At 37.0% G+C, this 12397-nt stretch overlaps 1 long non-coding RNA gene across 1 annotated transcript; it reads left to right on the top strand.

The window, feature by feature from the left end:
- The first annotated feature begins 816 nt into the window (after window positions 1-816).
- On the top strand, window positions 817-9780 carry LOC124273067. Its single transcript, XR_006897536.1, has 4 exons — window positions 817-1126; window positions 7406-7551; window positions 8130-8243; window positions 9546-9780. It is a non-coding gene; the product is annotated as an uncharacterized LOC124273067 (long non-coding RNA).
- Window positions 9781-12397: the final 2617 nt, after the last annotated feature.

Raw genomic sequence — 12397 nt, 5'->3', positions numbered from 1 at the left:
CTAGAATGTCTTGATTAACTGGTTCATGTTGATACAAGAAACAGGTTCCCTTGTACAATACCTAATATCAAATACCACAGTCCAAGCTGGATACTCATGGTAACACCACTTCTTATACTCGTTATTTTGGTGAGTTTATTTTGCCATTTATACTCAAAACTTCATAAAAATATGTTACATACACCAATTTCCCCCATTTCTTTCTTTTTTTTCATTTTTCTGTTTTTCCCTTACTTTTTTCCGCTTTCTTTTATTCATTTTTCTTTTTTTCCTACATTCCCCGTCCTCACACGCCGACCACAGCCATGTGTAGCTGTCGTGGGTTGGAAATATTGTATATTTTAATATTAAATTTCTTCAATACATATCTTGTTATTCTTTTTACATTGCTGCTGTTTCACGAAAATCATCTGCAAAATACAAAATCTGATTCAGATTTTTAGTACCAATTTAACTCTGACGCTTGCTGGTTATCTAACTATTTTTGAAGTATGAAATAAAATGTTGATATAAAATGTAAAATTTTGAACCTTATTTTACACAAGCGCTATAGTACCCACCAATCAAAACATGCCTTAGCCATAAAATATGCCATTTTAGCATTTCCATTCAGAAGCCTAAACAATGCTATTAAAAATGTTTTTTAAATTTTGAAATATAAATTTTGTGGTGGTTACTTTTGAAATAAGGGAGGTGGTTAAATTGGCCACCCATAGACCCAGACTGAAACAGTTTGTTATCATTCGCTGCATTGTCAACGGAATAACATTAGAAAATCAAAGACTACATATTACTTTTACCGAAGAAGACCGAAGTCGAAATGGCGGGAAAAAATCATGCCCTGTATAAACTCGGCTCCGTCTATGTACCGTCTATCAGCGGCGCATTGGTATGAGTAAACTAGTCTGACTTCGTCCGATTTACGGGTCAACATCAGAGAAGGCAGCATGGAGAGGAAGAACAAAAAACGAGGTAAAACAACGCAGAAAAACGAAGTTAAAGTATCGGAAGACGAAGTTGCAGCTGAGGCTGACGATGCAACAGAAACAGAAGTGAAGAAACCGAAACTGTCTACAAGAGAAATTAGCGATGTGAATCACGTCATCAACCTCACCATTGAACACTGGTAAGTAGAATGACAGCTAGGTCTAGCTCTACTGTCCTAGACTAACATCGTATAGTCTCTGAAATCAGAGACCATACAATAATCTATTATATGGCCTCAGCTGAAATGGGCATATTTTACAGGGAAAAAATCGGTGTCTTGATTATTTTGATAAAATATTATCAAAAGGATCCCAGATTCTAGACTTTCCACACATTCTAGACTCAGGTATATGTACATGGGTGAATTTGTTTCAGGGTCAGTATGACAGACTAGCAGACCATGACAGGGTGAGACTTTTCAGAAAAGTGGGTTTGGATTTAATGAGTGGGGTAATGGTTTTGTTCAAAAGTGACAATTCGTTCTTTCATCAGCATATGAATAAAATAAGTAACTCGATCAGTGTTAAGGAATTGGTAAACACTTAAACGAAAATTAAATGGTGAATTTTTTTGCGATGTCATCATCTTTATTATGAGAAAGGTGACATTTCGGAGTAACTTTTTAATCATTCATCAGGTGAATAACATATCATCATTCAGAATTAGAAATATGAAAATATGTCTTAAGCCCCCACATCAGCCAGTGAATCTGTCTACCCATCTGTAATCATTTAAAGGGCCACTGATCCAGAGCAATTTCCATGGACTGGTTGTTGCTTTCGTTATTGTTTTTCTCCAGTGAGTACCCGGATAATATCCCAGAATTCATGACTGGTTTGTTACCTCTGCTGGACCACCCTCATCCGCAATTGATAGTATAAGTATAGACTGATCAACAAAGATGAAATCTTTTTTACTCGAGAATCTTGATGTTGTTGTAAAATTATGTAGACTTAGAATAATTTGGTTTCTTATAAAACCATATTCACTTGGATAAAAATGCGATTTTGATGTAACATTTTCTGGCCATAGTAATGTTGACTTTATAAAAATGTTAACGTAAATGGATGTAACTCTGATTTAAAAAAAAATTTGACCATGAATTTGGTGAGACTGACTGATATAATAGCATTGTTTGAAAGTAAGAGTAACTAAGTACATGAGGAGTCTTGGGGAGAGCAAGCTTGGGTTCACTACTAGAATCTGAATGTTGTATTAAATGGCATTATTTTGATAACAAATGAAAACATTTTAAGTTTAACCATCTGCCAGTGGTAAAAAATGTTAGGACTGAAATAACGTGAAGTCAATGTACGTCTTTATATTCTGTCTCATAATCCTAATTAGTTTATTATCATATTTGTATGCATTTTGAAACTTAATAAAATTCTGTGAATTTATAACATGATTGTAATATCTAGACATTTTATAGATTGTCAACATATTTCTGAGTGCGACCTAGTGTATGTTGTCTGTCTCATTACACTTCATGGCAAAAAATGATTCTGTTGAATGCAATAACAAATAAATAACAACAAAATGCAAATATCAAAATTAAAACAGACTAAAGTTATAGCAACAATATCAGGCTATTACCTTGTTCAGGGAGTGTATCCATCAATATCCACATAAAGGAATGAGATGCCATTCATCTGCAGCTGATAAAGTATCCTGTTCCATGTCATGTCTTTTAACAGTCTAATATACGAAAAAGTGATCAATTGTTTCAGGTTTTTCACATTTGTGTATAGTCCCATTGGTCACCCAAGATAGCACACCTGGCAACCAATTGTATGATGTCTGCCATTCTTTAAAAACTAATGTAATTAGCCAATAGTGAGCAAATAATCAATGTATTGGCGGTTAATCCTTTGAAGGAAGGACATTGTTTTTACACAGACATTTTACAACAGGGTGTATTTAGTATACAGTCGAACCCCGTTTATCTGGACATTTTGGTTACACTCGGAAATCGTCCGGAAAGCGAGGCGTCCGGTTAACTGGATCAAACAAGCAAAACGCATTGACAATGTATGGGTCATTTTCAAAATTGGTATGATTTTCAATTCTTTATTACAGTAAAATCAAACTCCTGAAAATTTATTTAGTTTTTGTTCAAATGAAATCTCAAATACTTAATTATTCAATAATACAAACATGCAGGCTCAAATTTACTAATTGGCCTTTTAATTGATACATAAGTAAATTATAGGGTGAGGGAAAGTCCTGACCGTTACCACTTCTTAATCAGAATAAGGATTTTGAAACATAATTCATAAAAATCTGTTAAAGATGGCATACACAGCTTTTGCACCGACTTATTCAAACTTGAAGGTAAAAACTGTTATCATGAATCTTGAAAGTGTTATTTTGTACCTGTCATTTATTTACCACAAAATAATTGCATTTTTCTAAAACATTATTATGCATATAGCTTTCAACAGGTACAATTGTCTAAAATAAACATCAGCTACTAAGCCCAGACATCTTTTAATGACACCAGCATAAAGAGGAGTGTTTCATGTATTATCATGAATTACTTAGAGCAGTCAATTAACACCAGTAACGGTTAGGACAATAGTGGTAACGGTTTGGACAGGAATGGTAACGGGCTGGACATAAACCTTAAACAATATAATTCAACCTAGAAACAGGTAACATGAAAGGAAAAAATGATATCATTTACTTCAATTGCTAACTCTATTTTGGACAGACAGTGAAATGTGTATTAGAAATTGTAACTTGTAGCAAATGTGACATGTTTTCTTCCATGCTGTGGTAACGGTTTGGACATTTGTTATATCAATATGAAACTTGTGAATGAATTTAGGCTTTTGAATAAAACAAACTGCAGCTTCTAAAGAATGGAAAACACACCTGTCTAGGTTGAAAATCACTTATAATTTAAAGAAGAGTGCATTTGGGGAACGAAAATTGAACGAATAGTAACGGTTGTGACATTATTGGTAACGGTCAGGACATCAGTGTAACAAACAAATGTTATCCCTCTAAAATGTTGCAAAAGATTAAATTCTGAAAGGTACTGCAACAACTATGATACTGTACACATGGTCATGCTACACAGGCCACTGCATAGATATCATTTTGCTGTTGATATTACGGTGCAATATTAGTCTCCACGAAATATACTTCTTTCATTCACATGGATACCTTTAGTTTTTGTTAATGGTGAGATGGTAACACATATTTATCAAACACAAAGGTTTGGCCGACATATTAGCACCTAGCAAATATTCAAAGTAAATGGTAGCCTTACATATCTCACAGTTAAAGTTAAAACAGTTTACACCCAAAAAATCTTTAAAGGTTTCGGACACAATCAAGTTGTTCACTGTTACTACATTTTGTCCAAACTGGAACCATAGATGTCCTAACTGTTACCTTTAATTTATAAAGACTATAGATCTTATAGAAAATAGAAACTTAACGTGATAAATTTGTTTTGGTTTTTATTATTTAAAGCAGATAGATAAGTAAATAGAAAATTATTATCACACCATGGAACATATTCTTTAAAACTGAAATTTATTAAAGATATGTCCAGACCGTTACTATTATTTGTCCAAACCGTTACTAGAGACTGTGTTTTTTTATGCTACTACATCAAAACTCCTTTGAACAGTAAAATTCCATGATGAAACTTATCTTAACCCTTAAAGTAATTATAAATTTGTTATATTTCAAATATTAATGAACAACTTTTTGAAATACAAATCATTTTGTCCAGACCGTTACAAGGACTGTCCAAACCGTTACTTTGCAGAATGGTAACGGTTTGGACAGTAACGGTCAAGACAATTTGTAAGTAAGTCTAAAATAAAAAAATGAATGATCCCTAAAAGATTTCAAAGGAACCTCTTCCAGTTCTGGGCAAGATATCCATTGAAATTTAAAAATTAAGGGAGATATATTTGACACAAAATACATTGGTAACGGTCTGGACAATTAAGGTTGATACACAACATTTATACTTAGTTGATGGTGTCAATTTTCTGCAAAATGTGTTGAATTTCATTATTTCATCTGCTGTCACATGCACAGGGGCTAGCTCAAGCAGACACAGGAAGTTGAATTACAATCCAGCTCAAGGGGGGAATTATTGCAGGAATTTCATACACTGGTAACGGTCAGGACACAAAATCACAGAACAAGCATGTTACAATTTGTAGAAAAAAACTTTTTTAAGTTAAAACAAAATTAAATGCAGTTTGAGTATGCTTGATCAATCCTAATTGGCATAATATGAATTAGTTTGTTTATGTGCATTTATATTTACATTATTTGTGAACATTGATATTAGGACCGTCACCTCCGGACAGAGCAAATCTGCCAATTGCAAAGTGTGGCTAAATATAAATTTCAAAATGACAAGACTAATGATATACCACATTTACTGACTAGTAAACATCTAAATATGTTTTCTAGCACAAAAGAATCCTTTTAAGTTAACAGAGTTTTTTTTTAATTTGGAACGGACAGAAAATCCTACCAATTTTGAAAATGACCCGTATATTGAAAATTTATTCATGTATGTATATCAATAAGTCAATAGTCAAAAACATATAATCATAACAATACCATATTCAATATCACACCAATAAACTTTCTTTCAGCACGTTGATTCACGTTATACATTTTACATAGCACATCTTACTTGACTCGATATCACATATCACATGTAGCACATTATTTCCTTAAAAAGTCTGTGATAGGTGTCTGCTTCCTAATGGTTGTATTTCTTCAAATCACTTCACCAAGTCCCTCAATAAATTCACTGAACCTTCGTCTCCAGTACATTCGTAGAAGGTCAACAGACTGTTAGCATAACAACTGCTTGTTGTTCATCATCATCTGACTGGTCGTCTGTCGGTGGCTGCACTCTGTTGATGATTTCTTCATCAGTTAGCTCATGGCCAGTTTCCACGACAGTATCTTCATCAACGTACTGTTCAGCAGTTGGGACTTTGTCGCCGTCACTTCGTGGTAACTGCTGCATCCAATTCCGCGGCTCAGCTTAATCCTAATCCTAATTAACATGTGTTTTTGTTACTGATGTGATGTTCTCACACCTGCCACAACTGAAGTGACACACGTCCCTAGGGTTTTGATGGGTAAGTAATCAATTCACAGCAAACGCCTGCCGAGAGATTAACACGCGTCCCTAGTGTTTTGATCGGTACTCAATTCACAGCAAACACCTGCCAAGAGATTAACAATGAATACACCTAGTCGTCCGGTAAACAATACTGACGTGAAACATACATGTACACATGCACATGTGCCCAGATCTTTCCGTCCGGATAAGTGGATCATTTTTAAATGGAAATCTATGGGAATGGTTTGAAACTTCTCCGTGCGGGGTCTGGCTAAGCGAGTACAATTACTGAAGGCAAGTTTCGTTTCATCTAAAAATCATCCGGAAGGCGGGGTTTCCGGATATACGGGGTCCGAGTAAACGGGGTTCGACTGTAGATGAGTGAATGTTCATGCATAAACACTACCTTTTGACAAATCCGCTGTGCAGGATAAAAGCAATTAATCAATCAGTGTGTTATCGGTTAATCCTTTGATTGATGTTTGTTTTGTAACTCAGCTGATAATTCCTCTTACTGCATTTCCATGCGCATATTACATAAGATGTAATACATTTTCCACATCAGACCTCAATTTATAATGATGAGTATTTACTCCAGACACAAGAAATGCCAAATGGGAACCTTTGTCGGGTAATCTGAGTGGTGTTATCACTAATTATACCTGTTATAAATTCATTAACTGACCATCAAGTGAATGATGACAAATAACATGTGTAGGTTTACCACCAAACAAGGGTTACAGCAAGAGAGTAGTAATCGCTGTATGTAGTAGTATCGCATGCAAGTTTGACTGCCTGAAAAAAAAAAAAAATGGGCCGACACTGTTTTGAGGATACGAACGGAACTTCATTGTTACATAAGATATATATGAGCATTTGCTGTGTACTTAGTTAAAAACTGTATGTACCTAAGTAAAATTTCAGATTTATTTTGCAATGGCAAAGTGGAGTTGTTTAGTTTATGGATTCAAATATATCAAATGTGTGTTTTTGATATCATAGCATATGTAATAGACATCATATTTTTACATGATTAAATATTGAGGTAAAAAACAGAGAAATAGGATCAAATTGGATCAGTCACTATACCATCCAAACATTTGAAAATCTGAAAAAGCCCACACTGCTTTGATACTTTATTACAATCGGACAAGAACTACCAGGGATTGTCTCAAATAACGGCATCTCATGGGCATCCACCCTTCCTAATGTCCCACTGATTAGGTTGAAGAAATTCTGCCAAGGTGACATATTGAAGGTCCAGAGTCCAGTAAAAAAAAAGGTTCTTTTCTTGAATTCCAGCAAATCCTGACGAGTGTTTGAGCGTAGAGCTACGGAACTTGCTGATGCTCTACGCAGTCACTTCAGTGAAGTGAGCCTGACCTTGAACCCTGAGAAGCCACGCCGTGGCAGCTTTGAGATCACTCTGAACACCGAGGATGGATCAGGTAATCGTGTGTAGGGAACGTAACAGCAATCCCCCAAGCTCACATGCCACAGTTCTAAGCAGACGTGGGAAGAGGGAGGTATTTAGGTGTAGGAATGGCCTGAAGAATTGTAGGGGAAGGGGAAGCAAACATTTGTGGGGGGTGGGTGTTAAGATGGATTTCGTAAAACATTTCACAGTTGAAAATATCTTAGATTTCTGAATAACAATTTTGGGAAATCGTGTGTACCAAGTGGATTATACTGTTCTTATTTTACGATACAAAGTTTAATCAAACCCGGAGCAATGACTTGGTAAATTTTAGTCTTTTTAAATTTTTTATTGATTTTGTTTGTTTGTTTCCACCTGGCTTTAACAGTATAGTTCTAATCTGCCTTTAAATATAAGCACCTTGTTTACAGACACCTTGTTGCCATCATGAAGGATTTGTAGTAAACATGCCACTTTAAAGTCAGACTTATTTCTGATAGGACACTGCACATTCTTCCATTCTTTGAACTAAGTATTAGTGTTGGTCATGCACCCCATCGCCCCGCCCTTACAGATTTCAGTATTAGAGACTGTCCAGTGATGTTTCAGATGTCCTCGTGTGGACCGGCCTCAAGAAGGGCCCTCCAAGGAAACTGAAGTTCCCGGACAGTGATGTCATAGCCAAGGAGATTCAAAAGAACCTGAAGTGAAGTAACAGTTAAGGTGCAGACATCCACCATTGGAAGGCAGCCAAAGTTACCCTCTTGTAAAGGCACAATGTCATACATTTTCGACAATATTTTACATATTGGGTTATATGCACTCACTTTAGCTTCTTATTGATGCGTCGTCACAATATGGCTGAAATATTGCTGATGTGAAGTTAAATATTAACTCACTCACTCACTCTTATTGATGCAATAAAAGACTTATTATCCCTTACGACTTGCCTGAAATTGATAATTGAAACTTCGAGGCGAACAGCTTCCAAACAGATAGCACTTGCCATATATGGAATGTGAATGATTGCCCCGTACAACGAAAACTGTCGCACGCTGTGTTGTCGGTGTTTGCTGAATTGGCCTCAGTCACAAGTTGCGTTATAGGGTATTCGTAAATAGCGTTCCAAGGGACATTACTATATGGGGTTCGCTTGAAATATTGTTCAGCCGGTAGAGGGCGCAAGGTCCATTTAACTTTTTGATTTAATATTGTTATCTAAATGCGTAATTTTGTTTGGAATAATTTATATGGTAGCTTCCCCGAGGGTTTATAGTAAGTATCATTGAGAGAAATGCATTATGTTCTTTTAGAGAAAAGTGGAGTGACATTGTGCCTTTAAGGGCTGCATGGTATTACTAGTAAACTTGTTTACAGCAATATGGTTTTCAAATGATAATTATTTTGCTATATTATGTGATTTTCTTCTATTAATTGCTGTACAAAGGACAATTTCGGTACCGGAGCTGTCAGAATATGATCTGTGACTGCGATGGTGAAATACTAGTAGATATATTGAATGAGAATGGGTGTTTTCCCACATTATTTCCAATGTTTTCAAAAGGCTGCTGTTCATTGAAGATCAGGATGGAGTCTAGCCACCCAGTCAGCTGTTTAGTGGTACATGCATTGTGTATGAACTGTAGTAGTTGTCTCCCTTATGCTCATATACCCAAGCAGGGTACTTGTTGTTCAGTGTTGTTTGACAAGTAAAACTACATACCCTGACAGTATTTCAGCAAGGTTAGCGAGTCATTCCAATAGCTGACTTATTTATGTATTATATACTGATGGAAACAAATAAGGGAACACCACTTCATCGCAGTATTCCTTTATTTATTTTCACCCACAGTGCAATACAAAGCTTGCGATGAAACCTGGGAAAGACTAAAGGAACACTTGTACTTTCATGTGTTCCCTTATTTGTTTCCTTCAGTATATTGTGATCCATGTTGTATGCTGAAACGAGTGTGTCATTTCAACCTCCTGGTTACAATCTAGTGACTGTGTACTTCTTCCTTTCAGGCGTATTGGTGACTGCCATTGCTCTGTGTGACTGTCTGGATGAAGGAGTTCGACACAAGATGTACATCTGTTGGATACTGGAAGGTTGACAGACAACAGACCACTGGTACGAGCATCAATGAAGCCTGGCTGGGATATTCAGACGGGATCGCCAAAACACTGTTGTGCTGACATTTTGTGTGTATGGGTGAATCTGTTGTGACAATTGAATTTTTAATAAAATGTCTCAAATGTGGCTCAATTTTCAGTGTTTGGTTACTGAATGACAACACAATATTCTTTGTATAGGTAGTGTAGTGAATTGGGTTTAATGTTCCTTTAGAAATTATTCCACTTTTTTCAAATTGAGTCGGCAGAAAATGAGCCCATTCTCGTACATTTACCACAGTGCTGACAAACAAGGAATATAATAGGGGTATATATTATGATTTCACTCTGTGAAGATAGGTCTTGGACTTGCTCATGGGATGCAGATTGTGGCACCATGAGACTCATGCCTCCTATTTGGATGACATTGTATGGATGACTGATCGACAGTAGGGCTGCAACCATTCACCCAGACCTTGAATCGATTCGATTTTCGATGCTGGACCCTCGATTCGATCATTTTCGATTTGATTCTTTATGCAAGTACAAACATCAGATTTCATTTACCTCTCAGAGTCCTCTTTTTTAGTGTGAAATCCATCATCAACTTGGCATTGTCTACTAACAACAATTATCATTAGATAATTAGCTTGGCGTCAACCAATCATGTTTTGCCTTATTTCAGTGCTCGAAACTGCTCGAGTTGGAGTCAAAATTGTTCTGGCTGTGTGGAAATACTTTAGATAGGTATTTAAATATCGAATCGAAATAGTGATAATGGTTATCGAAAATCGAAACTAAGGTGTCAGATTCGATTTTTTATGAATCGAACCGAATCGTTGCAGCCCTAATTGACAGCCAATTTTCAGTTGTTTCTCAATTAATGTTGTCAGAACTGTTTATACTTTTCATATGTGAACACACTACAATGGAAATATATGGGGCAACTATACATTATTGCTGCTGATGGTGTTCATACTGGGACAGTCAATTTCATGAAAAGAAATGAGCTGAAAACCCATGGGAAGTTTTAATTTAGAATTGTATCAGTTTCACAATATGCTTTCACGTACCAAGAGCACACAGCCAAGCATGGGCTCCATCTTGACAAATTCTCCCTTTCCCACGACAGGTAAAAATGTCTACTCCAGACCATGAGCACATCTGAGGCAGGATGTTTTGGGGATGCTGGTGGGTTAAGTTCCACAAGCATATCATTATTAATACTTCACACGGTTTTTCAATATGTTCCTGTGAACACTTGAGGTGCTGGCTTTAACCAACAAATCAGACAAGGCCTGGTTCCAGTGAGAAAGAAGCCAAGTAGCATCACATGGACTAATAACACTCCTACGTCGCAGACTGCCTCTGGGGAGAAGTGGCAAGAGCGTCCACCCAGAGAGTGGAAGGCCGCGCGTTTGATCCCTGTCTGCGTCATACCAAAAGACATTAAAATATGGTACTTGTTGGTCCGTGCCTGGTGAATGGCATTAATGGGTACAACAGAGACAATATAATGTGTCGGAGTGGTAACTCAGTAAAACCAGCTTAAGCCTGGGCTTGTACAACCTGCCACACATACACATGCATGCCTTCGTCATATGAGCAAAATATTCTTAAGTACAACGTTAAACCCCATTTTCACCTCACTTCACCTACAAGACCGCCTCCGTGGTGTAGTTGTTAGAGCGTCCGCCCAGAGAGCGGAAGGTCGAGGGTTTGATCCCGGACTGCGTCGTACAAAAAGACATTAAAATATGGTACTTGTTGGTCCCTGCCTGGCTCTCGGCATTAATGGGTACAATAAGGACTGGTCGGCTCGGAGTCAGTATAATGTGTCTGAGTGGGGTATTCATGCTTCACTGTGGCACGGTATCTCAGTGGGCTAGCACTATAAAAACAGCTTCAGTCTGGGCTAGTACAAGCAGCCGCACATACACGTACACACGCATGCACGTCGTCATATGAGCGAAATGTTCTGAATCACGACGTTAAACCCAATTTCACCTCACCTTACCTACATCTCAATCGCTGACTTGGTTGACACGTCATCGTATCCCAATTGCATAGATTGATACCCATACTGTTAATCACAGGGTTGTCTGGTCCAGACTCGATTATTTATAGACCACCGCCTTATAGCAGAGACCATATAGGAATATTGCTGTGTGCTGCATAAAACTAAACTCGCTCATCCCGAGAAAATTCTCTTAAAATATATAATTTCCATTCTCAATTTCCAAAATTAAGGTGGTAAAGCCCAACTATTTCAGAAAGTTACCTTTGAACTGGCTCAATAACAAGTCGTTCTTCATTTTGAGTGAACAGTCAAACCCCTTGGGTTTACCTGATGTAAACTCTATGGATCTCCAGTGAAAGATGAATCATACTTTTTTTAACAAGATTAACTATTAATAGTAACTTGATACAGAGTGAGTGAGTTTAGTTTTACGCCGCAGTATTCCAGCTATATGGCGGCACTTGATACAGAGAGCATTCATGGTGTACATTTCATTTGACTTGGATGCATTGGAAAAGGCAGCATTTTATGTTTCCACAAAGAAGACAGAGCACTTTGAACTGAATTCAAGTCATATCAGCATACTGTTGGAGGAAAGTCTCAAGGGATGCAAGATGTTCACCACTTCACTAAACACAGACGCACAGGTATGATGCTGACACATCTAGAAACATAATTAGGGAAACCAGGATATAAACTGATCTTCACAGGTTTCTGGGTACACATCTCTGCTCAGCAAATTTAA

Source organism: Haliotis rubra, unplaced genomic scaffold, assembly GCF_003918875.1.
Source record: "Haliotis rubra isolate DU_JTF1 unplaced genomic scaffold, ASM391887v1 Scf1032, whole genome shotgun sequence".
NCBI classification, from domain to species: domain Eukaryota; kingdom Metazoa; phylum Mollusca; class Gastropoda; order Lepetellida; family Haliotidae; genus Haliotis; species Haliotis rubra.
This window is presented reverse-complemented; position numbering and strand designations above follow the sequence as displayed.